Genomic DNA, 20,079 nt, shown 5'->3' on the forward strand with positions numbered 1-20,079 from the left:
GCTTAAATGCTTTAAAATATCTTCTTTTGTGTTCAGCAGAAGAAAGAAATTCATGCAAGTTTGGAACAACTTGAGGTTAAGTAAATGATGAAGGCATTTTCATTTTTTTAATCTCTTTAAGTCCTTTTTTATATGTTTATAAAGATAAATATTAAATAGGGTTAATTTTAGGGCTGGGAATCTAATCTAAACTAGATCCCAATTCTGGAATCGGATACTTAAGTTCTGGTTGCCGATATTTATTCATGGAAATCCGCTGCAACAAAACATTTTGTGAGACACCGAATAAATGTTTGATATTGGAGCAATCAGTAATACAGAACCAAACCCAGACTGCTCATGAGCACAACATATTCATCATTTAGACTGGTCAAAAACAGATTGTGCTGGCACTATGTAACCTGAGCTCTCATAATATTTTGAAGATCCTGTTGGTCATGTAAAGGCCTTGACTGTCTCAGAAACATTATCCCCATGGGAACCTCAGAGCCGAAGGAAGGGAACAAAGATTCCCGCCAGGCTTCAGCTGTCTGAGAGCGCTGTGTCTGCGCTGAGTCTGTCGCACACACAAAAATAGAAATGGACAAACACAGTCACCCACTGTGGGACACAGCGTTGCTGTGACACGCCATCACATGTCACATTCAATATTTCTAGCCCATCACCAAAACATACCATCTGACATTTAAATCTTCAATAAGCAGGAAAGACATTTATCAGTATTTATCTGAATGGCAAGTTTTTTGCCCCTCACCCCCAAATTAACAAAACAAATGCATGTTTTGTTAGTATCGTTGATGGCATTTCCTAATGTGCTTAAACAGAAGGACACTCCTGAAAGGCATCAGTGCAGTACTGATTTTTTTCACTATGGCCTTTCCCAATTTTTTCATCACTCTCAGTGTTTTTTAAGCTAATATTATAGGGCTGAAAAGTACTGACACAAAAGGGAACAGAGAAGGTGATGCATGTTTCCAAAAAATGGATAGTAAGTGGTTAAAGGCATCATCAGGCACAATAATGGTTTGAGAGAGTATGCTTACATCACTTCAAAACCAGCAGAACTACAGGAAATAATTCTGTGCTTGTGAATTACGTATGAAAATCATTTACTTAAAACCCCAAACCACGGTTTGTAAAACTCAAGGAAACCAAAAGACTTTACTAAGCATTTTTTTCTACCTACTGGCATTATATTACATTGTAATCACTCTCTTTGTCAGTTTATAAAATGGTTTACAAGGGCTGCTGAGGTAGTCAGATCATGGCTTAGCCATGAGAAGTATTAAAAACATATCAGATTAATGTAGTGGTCTGTAAAACTCCCAAACTTTAAATAATCCCCCCCCACCAAAATAAATAAATAAATAAATAAATAAATAAATAAATAAATATATATATATATATATATATATATATATATATATATATATATATATATATATATATATATATATATATATATATATATATATATATATATATATATATATATATATATATATATATATATATATATATATATTTAAGAGAAACAATAAGTATAAGCATATTTTTGGTGTTTCAATTTAAAAAAAAAAAATGTGTGGATGCTTGTTAACCTATACACAAAAGAGTCTACTTTAAAGACACTGATCTGAAATCTGGATAAACTGGACTGTCCTCAAAGTTACATAAACCAGGATGATAATCTCTAATCCACATCCCTAAGGATAAATGCTGAAATCCTTCCTTCTCCTAAGGAAAACAGTGTCGTCATCTGCCACCTTTGCAGCAAGCAGCAAAAGGATTAAATTATGCAATATTTGATGAAACCCCAGATTATAACCCTCAAGATTGTCATTCTGAAAGTGCTCAGAACATTCTACATTATATTGCCAAAATTTTTGGCTTTACATGTACATGAACTTTAATGACATCCCATTCTTAATCCGAAGGGTTTAATATGGAGTTGGCCCATCCTTTGCAGCTATAACAACTCTTTTGAAAAGGCTTAGGAGTGTGTTTATGGGAATTTTTGACTATTCTTCTAGAAGCGCATTTGTGCCTGGCTCGCAGTCTCCACTCTAATTCATCCTTAAGGCGTTCTATTGGGTTTATGTCAGAACTCTGTGCAGGCCACTTAAGTTCCTTCACACCAAACTCGCTCATCCATGTCTTTATGGACCTTGCTGTGTGCACTGGTGTTCCATGTTGGAACAGGAAGGGCCATCCCCAAACTGTTCCCACAAAGTTCGGAGCACGGAATTGTCCAAAATGTCTTGGTATGCCGAAGCATTAAGAGTTTCTTTCACTGGAACTAAAGCCGGGATACACTGCATTTTCGGCTGTCCAAGACAAAAGACCACCATCGCGAAACAATTGTGACGATTTCTATTGGCTATTATTCATTTGTCATACAGTGAGAGAGGTTCAAAGACAGCGGTTGTCATGGTCTTGAGAACAAAGATAGCATATGATAATTTTCTGACCGTGTCAGAAATTCAGCATGATCACCGCATACTTCTACAACCTGTAGAAAAAAGTGCCTTGTATGGGTCTTGTGAGTGGGTCCCTGGAAATGTCAATATCAGAAAAATATCAGTGTTAAATAGTCTATAGAAATAGAGGTTTATTAACCTTTAGAAAAGGTGTACCTGCATTATTATCCTTATTATTATTATTATCCTTATCATTATTTAGGAGAAAATGGTCTCAGAACGACAATATTATCGTTTATCGCAATAATTTCTTGGCCAATTTCTTGTCCAGCAAAATTTGTTATTGTGACAGGCCTAAATGTGGGATTGAACAAGTACACTCAATGACGTCCACTATGGTTTAAGGCACCACTACTAATGGCTGTCTACTAAGGGGGCGATTTCCAATTCAGCCTTACATTCTGCTGGATTCATTACTTATTTGTGGTTCATTCTAATATCATTTGGGATACTGCAATGACTGAGAACTGTATACACAATTTTTCAATATTTCTCAAATATGGCAAGACACCGTTTCCATCTAAAAAGACCAATATAGTGACAGTAAAAATCAGTTGTAACAACAGAATCCAATGTCTTAAATTTTATTTAAAAAATCTGAAAAAGGACAATAAACCAATAGGATTTTGGATAAACAATCCACTTTTTCTATACAATTTCTTATTGTGATCAACCGGGGGGGGGGGGGGGGGGGGGGGGTGTGCTAGTTTTCGACTATTCCTGAAGAACAAGTATGACACAAATTATTTCATGTTTGAATGGAGACTGGGTGGGGTTTGTATTTGAACGCTTGTGTCAGTGTAAAATAGCTTGTTTAATTCATCTGGACTTTCCATTTTAGGCATGATTGCCTTTCTCCTCCAACTCTATTTATGAGTCAAATACAAGGGAAAACGTTGACCTACGGGCATAGATCTTACACAAGGTGCCATAAATAGCCATTTCTCTAGAGAGTTGGAGTCTAACGGTTGGCTCTGTAATTGTCTCAGCTCTCACTAGTATATGGAATGACAGGCCTTTCTGCTGGTCTTCCCAGCTGGATGTGGAACTCCACGCCTGACCACTGCCTACTGGCCTCCAAAAATATGGACACTAAGGACGGAGCAGATTCTCACAAAATCTGAAGCATCTTTTACAGCAGTGCAGATTTTATGTTTATTTATAAGCTAATTAAATAATGCAACATATAATGAATGATTGATATGCCATTAACAAATATTAAGGCTCAGATTCTGCTATACATTTTATATTTTAATTTTAATTTTATTCAAAGTTATTATAAAAGCCATTTGGAATCAGTTTCACCATCAGTAATGGTGCTTCACTCAACTAAAGAATATTTTGGCAAATAAACACCATGACTTGCGTATGACAGTAAGCATGAGTGAATAAATGTGGGTTAAAGCTCTGAATTATTCATGTGTGGTGAATGAGAGCTATGTTTGTTGGCAAGCATACATAATAAGAGGTATTCAGCATTTTTAAAGACTAACATGCATGACATTTAAGCCAGAACCGTTTCAAATTTAAAAATGCACTCATTATTCTTGATATAATTGTCAAATAATAAACAAATAATTTGTCATCACTATTAGTTATTATCATAATGCCTCCATAAATAGTGTCTAAAAAAAAAAAAAACTTGTTCTATCACAATTTCTGGGCTAAAAGCTGTTGACAGGAATTTAAACAGTTGTTTTTTTTAAAGTTTGTTAACAAATGCATTGTGTTTGTTTGGCAGAGGAGCTCAACACAAAAAGTGTGAAGTGTGACATCTGGCCTTGCTTGCCTGCTGCTGGGTGTGCATGGAAATCTGAGTAGTGCATGGAAATCTGAGTATAGCATGGTGGTTATGAAAAAAAAAAACACTACAGTTCCCTTTATGCTAAAAAACAAAGAGGTCAAGTTTTAAACAAGCCAAGACTGGGCGGTATGACGCTTTTTGTTTGAGGAAAGAGTTCTAATTTGGATGGGATTAAATAAGCATATAGGTCTGATCTGTTGACATTTACTGTTCCGACATGAAAGGGAGAAGCTAAACATTTAGAGCTGGGGAGAGTAAGAGTCGTGTGGGGGAGAGTAGAGCAGTTGTCAATGTTTGTGCTAGGACAACTGGCATCACTTGCACCGCCATCTGGGTGGGCAGTCGCTGCCTCGTACTAGCTCACAGATGTAGAGCACTTCAACAAACTGAGAGAGCCTTGTCCTGTCTGAGAGTCTTCACACACACACACAGTGGGGGCAACACTGGGGCCAACCATTAATGTGGCAGGAAGCTGTTTAGTCAATGTACATCAGTTCTGTGCTGTTGTTTTATTTGAGCACAAGCATATGGCAGTGACAAGTGTTAACATCTGAGTAATTAATAAGCAAGAAACAGTATGATGGAATGTAGGGCTGCACAATATTGAAGAAAATTGCGATATCCAATAACGCATTAAAATATAATATATGCGATACAATAAAGATTTTAAGGCTTAGTGCACCCAAAAATGAAATTTATGTCATTAATGACTATAATGTGGTTCCACACCCGTAAGTCCTCCGTTCATCTTGGGAACACAGTTTAAGATATTTATATTTAGTTCTCATGTAAAGATTATGACGGTTATGAATCAGCGTATTGAATCATGATTTTGATCACGTGTCAAACTGCCAAACTGCTGAAATCACATGACATTGGCGATCCAAATTATGAATCAATCCGCTGATTCATTACCGTTCAAATTTTTATTTGAGCATTGAAAACAAACCCGGAAGAGAAGACAACGCTGAATAAAGTCGTAGTTTTTTAAATTTTTGGACCAAAATGTACTTTCGATGCTTCAAGAGATTCTAATTAACCAACTGATGTCACATATGGACTACTTTGATGATGTTTTTATTCCCTTTCTGGACATGAACAGTATAGTGTGCTTACACTTTTATTGAAGGAACAGAAAAGCTCTCGGACTAAATATAAAATATCTTAAACTGTGTTCCGAAGATGAACGGAGATCTTACGGATGTGGAACGACATTAGGGTGGGTGATAATGACATCAATTTCATTTTTGGGTGAACTAACCCTTTAAGTGTAAAATACATTTTAATTATATTTAAATTAATTTATTTTATTTTATATTACAAATATTTAATAACCGAAGATATGTTTCTCATTCTAGTTTTTTTAAGAGAAGAACACACCTACAATTTCTAAAAGTGACCAGTTTTACTGTAGAATCAGCTACTAAGTGTAATTTTAACATAAACCGGGGGGGTTATGGTTTCAGGTGGGCCTTATAAGATTAGATTTAGTTAAAGTGCCCTTGCAAGTCCTTCCATGCAGTGTGTAATAGCCTATAGCTGTAAACGTTCGCCAATGTTGTGAAGTCGAAGGTGCGATAAATATTAATAAATATTAACAGCCAAATAAGGTATTTCACTAGAAATTATATTTGCATAATGCCCATCTATGTTGAACGTTGTCCCGCAAACAACGTGTCCCATCCTCAAATATGAAATATTATTTATGACTGCTTCTCAAATGTCTGAGTTGGCAACGCTTGCTTTTTTCTTACTGCTTTGAGTACATGTAAAGGATGGAGCAATATTTGCTTTTACAAATTGTAATGTTACATCAGTCATTTATGTTAGCTAATGTTACTTGGCTAACATGCACCGTTATTGATACAGTTCCCTTATGTAATAAGTTCAATAAATTAGAAATATATACATTGGTTTGTTGATGGAAACACACTTTACATCTCATAATGTACCTCAAACTGAGTGTGGAGGTTTGGGTTGAATAATAATGCTTTCAATGTTTCATCATTGGACTCGCACTCTAATTGATATAGTAACATCCATGCCATCCTTACTGTCTTTACAGTAATTTAAGGTAATTGACGTTTGTTTAGACCAATCACAACAGACTGGACCATCTGACCAATCAGAGTAGAGTAGCTTGCAAAGAACGTATGGCAAACAGGAAGCAGGAAACAGGACTATGAGAATTACAAAATAAAAGACCTGAACACAAACAAAACCCAAACCAAAAACACACGTTACAATTATATATCTTACATTTTTGGTTTAAAAAAAATTTGTGTATGACTTAAAGGGGGGGTGAAACACTCAGTTTCAGTCAATCTCATGTCAATCTTGAGTACCTATAGAGTAGTATTGCATCCTTCATATCTCCGAAAAGTCTTTAGTTTTATCATATTTATAAAAGAAATATGGGCTGTACCGAGTCTTTCCGGAAAAAACCGAGCGCCTGGAGGCGTATCGTGTGGGCGGAGCTAAAGAATGCCGAATGTGCACAAAGCGGTGATGTCCTCAAGCGTGGACAAACCCATCGCTATTTCCGCTAATACAGATAATGATCCACAATCAAATCAGAGGCTGAAATAAATTGAACAGGAGAAACGGCAACATCAGGATGTCCGTCTCTGTGGTATGTACTGTATTAAGGGGCCTTTGTGTGTCTTTACGCGCAGTTTATGAGGACATGATTCGGTTTATGGACTATTGTATGTGACTAACGTTAGACCTTAGAGGTAGCAAGCAAAACGGTTTTGCACGTCAGAGTCAGAATAGTGTAACGTTATACAGAACAACAATGGAGTAACCGTTAGCGCATTTGAATGACGAAGCACGCGATCGTATCGTTTACTGATGTTTACTCATGCGACGAGCCAACAGCAGAGACATTTGAAGTTGATTTACTCACCGGCAGCTTCCAAAGCAGGACCGCTCTGTCAAAAACACACTTCTTTGGTATGATTTGGTGAAGTCCTGTGACAGCAGTGACCGTGGAAATCCACTTTGCGACGCGACTGAAGCGATGCCTTGAAGCTTCCCGTCATTTCTGCGTTCAATTCGGTTCAAATGCAGCGCTGCCTTCCCGGAATGCTGTGCTGAAGCGTTGAAGTCGCTCGACGTCACCCATAGGAATAAAGTGGAGCGCGGCGCGACATAAGTGTTCACGGACGACTGGATCTGCACCTGAGAGACTGTTTACAGCGTGCATTTCCTCTCTCTCCCTCTAGTTACGCGCGCGCGCACCCTACCGGGAGAAGAGCCCGTACAGCCCATACAAGGACCTTCCGATCTATTTAACGTCAAGTAGACCCATACTCGAAAAAAACTCGCCGAAACTTGTGAGAAACCGGAAGGAGTATTTTTAACACAGAAATACTCCATCAAACGTCCAACATTAGTTTTTGAAACTTTGTCTATGTTTAGGATGGGAATCCAAGTCTTTAAAGGTGTAAAAAGCTCAGTATGCATGAAACAGCATTTCACCCCCCCTTTAACTGTAATGACTTAATACACTAACAAAATCCATCTTCTTACTAAAAACTAGTCCTATGGATTTTTTATTGTTTGCTTATGTATCTCTTCCAGGTCAAGACAGACCCAAATGCGATTGTGTTGAATAATTGTGAGCTCAATATTGACAAAAATAATTATGATTTTTGATACAGTTGAGGAGCCTTAATAAATATAGAGATTGCACACATAAGTCTAGATTTACTAAACAGGGCAAATTAGCATGAACGCAATTCACGAATACACAAAAGCACCGATGGGAGTGGACAGTTCTGTACGTGATCTACTGACGAACGATGCACACATTTTAATGAATACAGATGCAGCCGGATCATTTCCATAATGACCAATGCAATCTACTAGTGAGCGTCTGGTTTAAGACATACTTTTTTGGGGCTGTAAGTAATGGCATAAACACCAGTAAATTGACGAGCACAAACCTTAGCAAATCACCTTGCATGATTCAAATCTAAATACTCTCCTCTCATAAATTGCATCTGAAAGGGAAATTCCTACAAATGCATATAGGTCAGCTGCAAAAATAACTCACCTTTTCTGTGCTCATTTTTCAGACACTGCATGTCTTTAGTAAATCCTGACAGTAGTTTATTAATGGCAAAATAGGGTTTACGCTAACACAAGCTGTTAATAAATCTGGCCCATAGTTATCACCTTAGTTATCAGCCAATCCATTGAGATATGATGCTCAGGTGATGCAAGTTTCTGTCTCTGGTGCAAGTTCAAATCAGGAAGAAAATTCATTTCAGCTTCTTCTCCCTTGGCATTTCATGTCCCACTTTTCTACTGTAGCTCACAATACAAGAGGGAAAAGACCAAAAATAAAACTTAAAGAAAGACTTTTGAGATTGAACTAGCTCATTTAAAAACCTCAATGAAGAGAGATGTTAACGTCACTGTAACAGACAACCACTGAATGATAAAGCTGTGGACTTATAGGGATCCATATAAAGCTTATTGTGCAATAAAAAAACAAAAAAACAGATTAAATTATTGTCCTTGAGCAGATTTGTAAGAATAACTAATCCCTATGACATCACTAAAGAGCAGCAGAAGATAATAGTCTAGTCTCAGTGTCAGACGACACACCCACAGACCTCCCACAATCCATTCACTGACTGTCTAATACATATTTCCTTCAAATATCAATGAAATTATACCAGTTCAACCTGGAAACAAAGTGTTAAGTGTTCTGTCTCAAAGCATTTTTTTTTTCTCCGTTAAAGTGCTGTGAGGTCCAGACTCCAGACATTAGGCTATGCATAAGCACACCTATCACTAAACAGTGTATTTGTCTGCCAGATGAGCCGTGTTTATGTCCAGTGGCTTAGTCATCCATAAACAGAGCTAATGCAGTGTGTTGCACTAGTGTTCATGTCCATCTGATTGTCTAAATCCTGAGATGAACGCTCAACGCTTTAGTAATGCCATACACAGTTCAGTAGTTCTGAAATCTCTCCCTGAACATCATTGAAAATGTGCATCCCATATTTTAAATAATACAACTGTCACGCCCTCACAGTTATCAGTCACTGCCACGCCCACTCTTTCACCATCAGCGGAATTCTGAACACCTGGGCACCATCACCAGTCACCACTTCATAACCACTCCTCACCTTCACACTCACCGTCTGGTCTTGCACTGATGCACCCGTGACTACCTGTCCTTCATAGAAGCCCTCACCTGTACCTTCATCATCATCATCATCATCATCGTCTCCTTCGTCATCTTCGTCTTCACCATCATCGTCCTTCATCTGAGTGTCACCAACCCTCTAAGTATCACCTGTGTCCGTAAACCTCTAATAATAAACGTTGCACTTGCGCTAATCCATCTGTGTCCTCACCTGTGTCTGACAAAAGACCAGAACAAATGCAGAGCTCTTCGGAGACAGACTGGTTCAGGCCAAGTCCTACAGTGGGCGCAGTCGCTATGGGAAACGAATGCCCCCGTCATCGGCTGAACCACGCCTTCTGCATAGGGTTGTGCCGATGGACGATATCATCGTCCATCGTGATGGCTGTGCGACATCACGATAGAGAAACACCATCGTGATGCCACGCCCCCACCCCGCTGCGAGTCTTGCGAGTCGACACCAGAGTATGTGAGCGGAGTGGAGCGGCGGCAATTTCCCCTCCACGCTCTTTCTAAGCATTCAAGTATCCCTCCGCTCCAGCTCCGCTCCGGGTTCACCATCTCCCTCTCCTCGCCTCGCTCACTGATATCAGAAACACCGCTCCGTCTTCGCTCCGAGGAAATTTGCGGCTATAACTGAACTCTGAACTCTGAATAACTAAGCTCTTACATTTGTGTGCATTTTCCCCCCACTATGCCAAACTGGCTTTATCAAAATATCATTGATGCTTTTTGCAGTGCAAATTTGTTTGTATGTTTGGAAAGATGAACGTTTTCGTCAGTTATTTTATCTACGGATCAATACAGATTTCTGCTCATTCAAAATCATATAATAGAATAGAATAACTGTATAGGCTACCTACTGGCTGATAACTGTATGCAGGTAAGCACTACAAGATGTTTTTGAATGCATTAGAGAGAACGATTAGTTTGTGTGTGAATAAGTGCTACCTGTTTAAAATGTGCTTTCACCCGAACACATTCAGTATGAGGTAAAAAAAGAAAAGAAAAAAGAATCCCTTAAACTTTAACATCCCGCTCATGCCGATCGCCGTGATCATCTGTATCCAGCTGGTTGTTTACCGTGAGTTCTGAACACTGCACTATGCTTATTTAAAACTTTTCGTTTCTACACATTTTAGGCTACATATTCCTCATGTCTGTGAGGCAAGCCTGCTGAGTTTCAGTTTATTTGAGACGCGCTCCAGTTCATGATCATTGAAAGCGATCGCTTCCGCGACCTCATAGTCTAGGCTATTTGCTTCTTATTAATTAAATACATGCAATTGGCCGAAGAAACCTTTATTAAAATTAAGATACAATTTGTACAAAACGAAAGAAAGGCTTTTTACAAAACAAAACTTAATATGAAACTAAATATAACCACCAAAATCATTTCTGACCCACTCACATATTTGCACTTATAGCCTTTCATAATCAGATGAAATTAAAAAATAATATTAGGCTATAATATTTAAACATAAATTTAAAAAAATTGTTTAATGGCTACAACAAGTATAGTAAGCTACAGATTTATGTCATGTCTGAGGATTTGAACGAAAAAACGAAAACGAAACTAAAATATTCGTTTTTCTCCCCGGACGATATCATCGTCCATCGCGATGTTTTACTGTACACATCGTCAGCTGCCGATTTAAGTGACATCGCCCCAACCCTACTTCTGCAGGTATTTGGTCAACAAACTGCCAAATTATCTGTCCATGATCAACTGTTTTCTATTCGCCAAGGCAAACGAGAGACAACGAGTTCTTATGCATTGCGATTTTGCACGCTGGCCTGTATTAGCGGATGGAATTAATCAGCCCTCGTCACCACCTTTCGCCACGGCCTCCTCGCTGAAATTAAGCAACTCATTGTGGTCTACGAGGACGCCATGGGCTTGGAGGCCCTCATCTAGAAAACCATCCGCGTGTCTTAACGGTTATCTGCCTGTGGCCTCTCCTCACCTGCTGCCAATCCTCCGCCTGCTCAAACATCTGTCGCACTTCCAGCACCTGAACCCATGCAGATTGACTCACACCGAACGCCAACCCAGGATATCACAACATCTCTGTCTGTATTGTGGGGGAGATGGACATGGCATCACGACCTGCCCTGTGCGACACACTCGGCCAGTGGTGAGTACCATCCAATTACCTCCTTTAACGGCAAACCTTACCAAGACGCCAGAATTTGTTTGTAATTCTCACTCATCTGTTGCAGCACAAGCCCTCATCGACTCCGGGTCGGTGGGAAACTTCATCAGTCAGCAAACCCTCGAAAAGCTAACCGCCCAACGTCAACGTTGTCCCGTCGACCTCAGAATCACCACCATTCAGGGAAAACCGCTGGGCCGAGATCGTGTCCGCCATTTCTCCCCCACACTTACACTACGTGTGAGTCATCTGCATGAGGAAACCATCACGTTCATGGTGCTGGAGGAGTCAACTGCGGACATCATCCTGGGATGCCCCTGGTTTATATTACACCAGCAACATATCCACTGGTCCACCGGAGAGATCCTGCAATGGGTTGAGAACTGCTTTGATCTTTGTATTCATCGTGCTCACCAAAAAGGTCCATCATCGTCAGTTCCTTCATCATTACCTGTCACCCTCACGACTCCATCCATGCGCCTTCTTCTCCAAGAAGCTATCCCTGGCGGAGCAGAACTATTACATCGGCAACCGGGAGCTCCTGGCGATCAAGCTCGCCCTGGAGGAATGGAGACACTGGCTGGAGGGAGCAGAACATCCTATTTGAAGTCATCACCAACCATCGTAACCTTGAATACTTTCGTGACGCCAAGAGGCTGAATCATCGTCATGGCCCGCTGGGCCCTCTTTTTCACCAGATTTAATTTCAAGGTGACGTACCGCCCAGGGAACCAGACAAACCGGGTGGATGCCCTTTCTCGTCTCCACCAAGCCGACCCTGAGCCCGAGCACCTTGAAACCATCCTCCCTCCAGCCATGGTGGTGAGCCCGATCCAGTGGGCGCTCCACGAACAGATCCAACAGGAGAACGCCCAGCAGCCTGCTCTGCCAGGAGTACTAAACGCACTAAACGCCTGCCAGACACACATGATTGCTGGACTAAGTAGTCTTACTGCACAAATACTGTCAAATACACACAAGGTTAACATATATAAACAGTTAGTTAGGTCTAAAGTGAAAGTAAAATAGTGTGTGTCTGTATATGAGATGTGAGCAGGTCGTGAACACTTGTCATTAAAGGGACAGTTCACCTCTAAAATTATGTTAATAAAACAACAAAAGACAAAGAGAAAATTACTCACTGCTCTTGAATAAAAAAAACTTTAATACAGTAGCTTTTAATCAATGTATATTTTATATTGAGGACTATGTATGTAGAGTTTTAATTTTACATGTATTAATTCAATTTCATACTCTGTGCATCGCTGAGCTGCCACTGTATGTAAGTATGTATATATATATATATATATATATATATATATATATATATATATATATATATATATATATTATTATTATTATTATTATACAATACACTAGGGGTGTGCACGAATATTCGAATAGTCGAATATTCGATCTGTAATTAACATTCGAAAACTAAAAATACTATTCGAATTTTATTTTGTTAATTGGCTGGCAGTAAATGCAGTTGTAGCAGATATCAAGTGGTACCCTCAGGACAGAAGGACAGCCAAACATGGATGAGATGAAGGACGTGCATTTATTTACTTTAAAGAAAAACTAGGTTGGAGCAAAATTAGAAAACACACACACACTGGAAGGCCTACTGTTTCACACCGCACTTCCCCCGCTGCATTCAGTCAGACTGAGCGCGAACGCTTAAAGGGGAAGCGGATAACGCATCCTAAGGTGCGCCACTAATTAAGGCCCCACCTACAACAATTGGTAGGAACTCCCGACTGGAACCATTGAAAATTAAACATAAATAACAATGAAAGGGTAACATTAAGTTGTGATGAAGTTAAAACATTTACAAAAATATTTATTGCAACACAAATAAGTTAAGGTAAAATAAAATAATAAAAGTAGGATGACATAAAATAAAAAGTCACAAGCAACTGGCTACACAGTGCATCCATGAGAAATCCCTCTAAATCTCGCAGTTATATCTCAATCCACTGGTTGGCGTTGTGGAGCAGGTTAATAATTTAAGTGCATTTGATCACAATGTCGTCGTCTGCCTCGCAATGTTTGGAATTAACGTTACTTCGATGAAAATTGAAAATGCTGTTTGCACTATGATGAAAATGCACAAAATGGAGTTACTTTTGATGAAATCAATTACTGAAACTGAGTTATAATGATATCACCACCACAAACGAGAATCACATGAAATCCAAACAGCAGTGGAATGAGCGATCACTGCTCAGGAGTGCAGGTAAGCTCATCTGTAGCTAAGTTACCCCGAGTGCGAGTGAGAACTTATGATAGCAAAATGATCTCGAGACAAATGCTTCCTTTAAAGTTCTTTGAGGGTTTATGAACAGAAAATACAAAGTTCTTCACTCAGACTTCACTTAACCGATATCTTTGTCTCCGCAACGCCTGTCAGTGGCGCATTTTCTCACCCGAGAATATCATAATCCAATAATATTATAGTTTATCCCTACATGAAAATGTGAAACAATACAAAGTAAACACATCAGCCATATCAAACACACGCACACACAGGTCGGTAGGCTATAGCCTATTGACGTTTGTGTGTGTGTGTGTGTGTGTGTGTGTGTGTGTATACGTCACGCTAACTGACGCGCTCTGCGCTCGTGCTCCTTGAGCTTATAATGCTTTTGTTCTTTAGGCATTTTTTTACACACTGTTTAATGTTTTAAAAACCTTAAGATATAACGTAAGCGTGTTGTGTACATTGCCTAATCATAAGCTTGTTCAGAAATGGTGACGACATGTTTAGAGAAAAAAAGAAAGAAACATCTCTCATTTTCTCAAAATACCTAATTTAAATAAACGAATATTCGAATATTCGATTTTTATGAGCCCAAATATTCGAATACAATATTTTGGGAAAATGCCCATCCCTACAATACACTAGGAATGTGTACAAAGTTTTTTAAAAGTAAAGTTCTAAGTTTAAGTAAGGGTTTTCAAGTCTTTTAAAGGGAATTTACCGATTAGCTAATGCTGGAGAAAATCTGGAGAAACCATGGAGTATATTCAAATGATCGTGCTTCCCCCCTCATATCCCCTTGAGACAAGAGATTTATGCATTTTATTTCTGGAAAAAATCATCCAATGATGCAAATATCCTCAATTTGGATCATCTGAGGATTTTTTTGGCCAGAGACTAAAGACTACAGCCAGCAGAGGGAGCTATTTCCACGTTTTCAACCCGTGCATGGGGGGAGGGATCGCACTCAAAGCACTCAGCTCGGGCAGCTGCGGGCATTGATGTAAACAGAGCGGGGCAGAGCAAAGTGAGTGTTTTAACTTCTCAGATTAAAAGGCATGAACTGAAAATGCGCCAGACTGACCACGCGCTGTGAATGTATGCCGTGGTCGCGTTTACCTCAGCTCTCATCAGCTCATTCATCATGGTGAATGTAATCCGACTCCTGCTGCGTTTGTGCTGTGACACTCGCTTGGCGACTCGCTCATTATATTAAACTAACATGTTTTTAATTGTAGTGTCTGTTCTCTAACTGAACTGATTTTATGAAAATGAACGCGTTGGGAAAGTGATCTCCAGTCACAGTTACTGTTGCACGATATACCGGTACTAGAAAAGTATTGCGATACCCTGCTATTACAAATGGTACAATATGGACTTTTATTAGTACCGGTACTTTAAGGAGGACAGCGCCTATATGAGCTGTGTTTCTTAATTTGCGTCGATGTGTGACAGCAGGTGTCAGGACATGTGTGCAGAGCTCTGCTTCCACCGTTCACTAAGCATTAAAAGTAGAAGAGTTAAATATACGCGCAGTGCATGATAAAGAAAGCACCGGAAATATGCGCGCATGAGAAGAAAAAGCGCAGCGCGGGACGTTTTCGCGCTACCGGACTCTGACCTGAAGCACGCGCTCACGCCTTTCAGACAACAAACATGCGATCGCCATTCAGTTCTTTCGCAGATTATTATTTGAGTTTGAATTGTCAAACGTGTAAAAATGCACGGTCTGGCGAGTATTGAGGTAAACACAGTCAGATATGTCTTTAGTGAAAGTCTACAGCTGAGGTAATTAGATCCATGCAGGTCTTAATACAGACATTCTGTGTGATTAATGTCAAACACCAAAGAAAAATAGAAAACCACCACATGGTTGGCTAAATAACTAAATATATATTAATTAAGAATCAGTTTATTGTTAAATTATAGAGTGAAGACTATGTAAGCAGTTTTATATTTGATTATTTAATTTTTTTCTTGACTTGCTACTGTTAAATAGACCTAATAGCTGAAAAATAAAGCACTGTTTTTGTCATATTGTTTGTAATTTGCGTTTTTTTTAATTATTTTTAAAAACAAAGATACAATTAAAAATCTATATTATAATTATAAAAGTACACTTAAAAAATATCAAATTACTGGTATCATGAAATAAGATTTTGGTCATCCCAACCTATTGAGAAGTGAAAGGTTAGTGAATGATAAGATGATTGATAATGTGATCTCTGTAAGGATGTTCACACTGGCTGAGAGGATAAGAGGAGCAATGGTCAAAAACCAGGGCAGGAACATGCTGGCCAACATGCTGGCTAAGTGATTTTTTTGTAAAATAAAATAAAACAATGAATAATAAGTTCTTTTGTCCTATTAATCATATTATCTGTTTTTTATTTTATTTTTATTTTTTTTATTTACCGTAGTATCGATTTAGTATTGGTATCGAGGTATTTTGGTCTGGTATCGTATCGTATCGAAGTCATAATTTTGGTATCGTGACAACACTAGTCACAGTGATTCAGTAGCGGTGGCTTTGGGAGTGGCCTCGTAGGGCAGCGAAGCATTCTTTCATCTCCATGAGACAAAAATACATTTTCACAGTCTAGAAAGCACCAAATTCAAAAATAATTAATTACATTTTAAATATTGTTTTATATTGCATGATGTTCTTGTCTTAATTTTATTACTTTTTGTTGACTTTTTTTTGTTTTTTTTCGGTCAGCATTTATGCTGTTTTAAAGGGCTATATAAATAAACTTGGCCTAAACTTGACTTGACCTTTAAGTAAAAGAAAGAAAGAGTATTGCAATAAAATAAAAATAAAAATAAATCTCCTTACCTCTTTCTGTTCCTGTCACCTAAGAATAGAACAGCAAAAAACTGAACCGAAAACTGTGGTTAAAAACCGAGGTGTGCATTGAACCATGGACTAACTGTATTGTTGCATCCCTAATATATATATATATATATATATATATATATATATATATATATATATATATATATATATATATATATATATATATATATATATATATATTATCTTTTGTGGAACGGAAAGGTTCCATGCATGATAAAGGTTCTTCATTGAACCAAAGATGCTAATAAAGAACCCTTATTTTATAGAGGGAAGGTTAGAATTGAGAATTTATGAGCAGAAAGGTTTATTTATTTATTTTATTTATTTGTCTCTGACCTAGAATTAAAAGGTTATAGAACCGTATGAAGGCTAAATAACTATGAAATACAGCCAGAGGCCCACCCAAAAGCTTACACACAGATCTGTCATTGGCCTACTTCCATCTACTGAACATCTGTGTGTTGCAAAAGCAGCATGATTTACCCCTAAATATGTGTGTTTTGTGTAAGGGAAAGAGCAAAAAACACTAATCATATTTTACATGCACATCAATTTCTGATTAATGTTTAAGCCTATTTTTAAAAAAAAAATTAAGAAAAAGTTTACATGCTTCAGTTACTGGAGTATTCTTGTATGCATGTAATCAGGATGATCTAACTAAAATACTATTTTTCTACTTTTCTTTTCTCTCTCTTGCTATTTTCTACGCTGCATATTTATATGTTATTTGATATGTTATTTTTGTAAAGATGTATTTATTGGGAATATACATTCAATTGTGAAAGCTGCAAATCCCCCCTTTTTGGAAAATGGAATATATATATATATATATATATATATATATATATATATATATATATATATATATATATATATATTGGATATTAATCAATTAATTTATTCTCAAAAGGCATAGCGAATTGTAAAATGTAGACCACAAGACTCAGTTATAGATCTATAATAATAGGCCATCTTCCCATGCTTGTGAAATGTTAGTAAACAAATGGACATTTGAATCAATGTATTTCCTTAATAACTTAGCTCCCCACTATCTGCATTTTAATATTCCCCATTAGTTTGAACTTGCACAAATATAAACAGTCAGCTCTGGTGGATATCCAAAATAAGACCTGATCTCATTAACACATCTTATTATGTGTTATGTGTGTAAATACATGTCCAAATTAAGCCAATATTTCAAGATATTTAATGCCTCGAAAACAGCAGTTTATTAATAATACTCTGATGATAGAGGAATAAAAAAAACAGTAAAGCTGAATAAGGAACCAGAACAAGCACTAAATCAAAAATAATATAATAAAAAGTGCATCATGGCCATTGAAAAAGAAGAAAGGGATTATTCGAAATGCAGACACAAAGGAATGCATCAAAGATGTGACTAGAACATGGAGATTCCATAACCAAATCACCTGAAGGACGGACGCAATTCAGAGGTGTGATCAAGAGACTGTTTGTAAACAGCTTCCGCTGAAATCCAAAGGCAACGGCTTCTCGCTGCTTTCCCTTCTGCATTTTCATCAACTGGCTCTTAGAATGAACCCATTATACTTGAATTTAGAAAACAGACGACAAGGCACAAATAACCGAGATGTTGATCCATGTGGTGGATTTCAAATCGCTCTCACTCCAGCTGCAAAATACATTCTAACGAGAATCACTTGAAATGACACTGTTTTCTGTGTGATGTATCTTGCATAATCACTGTTATGCTATGCAACATCAGAGCGGTACGGATAGTGAACCAGATGCCATATATCGAATGCATAAATAAAATGCCCAAGAAGGAGGGAAAAATATTACCGTTTATTGTGAAGACTCTTCATTCCTTCGTCGCTGAAACATTGGAGGTAAAAGCGAACAGCTAAAATCCCGTGGTGAATACAATAGCATCTAACAGCAGTGAGCAGGGCAGCGCAGAGTAGCACGTCAGAGCACACAGACTGGAGAAGCCTGTACAGTACAGTTAGATCCTGGCTGGCAGCTGCTCACGTGACCTGCCAGTAAACCCACGGAATGATTGTACCGCTACTGGCAGGTCACGTGAGCAGCTGCCAACTAGGGAAATGATGATCGTTCGTTCATAGGTATCAACTGAGCAAACGCATCTACGCCTCTGTGTTGGAGAATGCTATACAAACTGTATACAAAATACCTAAACATTTTGATGTGGTTTGACTTGCGCCTTAATGTAGGCTAGCCTATGTAAGTACATGCACGGAGAACTGAAGACTAAAAAAGACTGTGAACTGAAAGATGTGTAGCCTATGAGGTAATGATGTGGTCGCATGTACAATTAACCACTTGTAAATATTTGTTTAAAACTGAAATGTTATGAGACACTTTCTTTTCCACGTTTAAATGTAAAATAAAACATTCTTCCAAATAATTCAGGATGTGTGGATTGATGGATAATTGATAGATTGACGAACAGATTTTTTTTAATAATTATTTTCACAGTCCATATTCAAATCATATTCAATCATATCGTTGTCAAGAGAAACAGTGCAATTGTGCCCTCTGTTGGTGATTGCGTTATAATGCATTTGTGGGTTTGACATATGGTTTGACCATTGTTTAACCTCAGGAAACAGATCTGCTTTATGGTGTGGGACAACATTTAGGCTACTTTTAAATTAGTTTACATAAGCAGCTTATATAAATAGTAAAAGTGATCTACATCGGTTAACAATTTTTTTTTTTTTTTGTATATTCATATATAAAGTATACATTATTCCTGTATATCATAGACATTAAATTATGTCATTAGGTTTTGTGTGTGTGTGTGTGTGTGTGGGGGGGGGGGGGGTGATACCTCGTGAAATGAATTTTTGCAGGTTGGAATGTCTGTTTATGATACATAAAAAAAAATCGTTAAATTTGTGTTGAGACTGGTGAAGTTTTAATACATCGAGCTCTGCAGGTCCTTTGACATCCTAGATGGGACACGTGGTATTTTATTTAAACTCATGAGGCCTGCTATTTTATTGGCTTAACTATAATATGTAGTGATGTACATTTCATTGCAATGTTTTATAGTTATGTGATAAAAAAAAAAAAAAATATATATATATATATATATATATATATATATATATATATATATATATATATATATATATATATATATATATATATATTAATGCAATTAACTTTTCACAACTATAGCCTACACTTTTTACTACCATTCTCTAGTTTGTTAAAAATTAAATACATAAATAAAAAATTAATAAAAAATAAATAAAGTCAATACATTATAAATCCTTTTTTCCAAAGCATGTTTTTGTCTTACCTTGAATCAATATTGTAAGCCTGCTGTGTTTATATTTTTAGACAT

General features: G+C 37.6%; 1 protein-coding gene across 1 annotated transcript in view; it reads right to left on the reverse strand.

Annotated features, from left to right (window-relative positions):
* The window catches only part of si:ch211-288d18.1 (USP6 N-terminal-like protein), a 43,533-nt gene extending 24,830 nt beyond the window's left edge, over nt 1-18,703 (reverse strand). Inside the window, exon 1 of the mRNA XM_067437468.1 lies at nt 18,546-18,703. The gene's annotated coding sequence lies outside the window, so the exon portion shown is untranslated. The remainder of the gene's footprint in view (nt 1-18,545) is intronic.
* Nucleotides 18,704-20,079: the final 1,376 nt, after the last annotated feature.

This window comes from Pseudorasbora parva, chromosome 1 (assembly GCF_024679245.1).
Source record: "Pseudorasbora parva isolate DD20220531a chromosome 1, ASM2467924v1, whole genome shotgun sequence".
Lineage (NCBI taxonomy): Eukaryota > Metazoa > Chordata > Actinopteri > Cypriniformes > Gobionidae > Pseudorasbora > Pseudorasbora parva.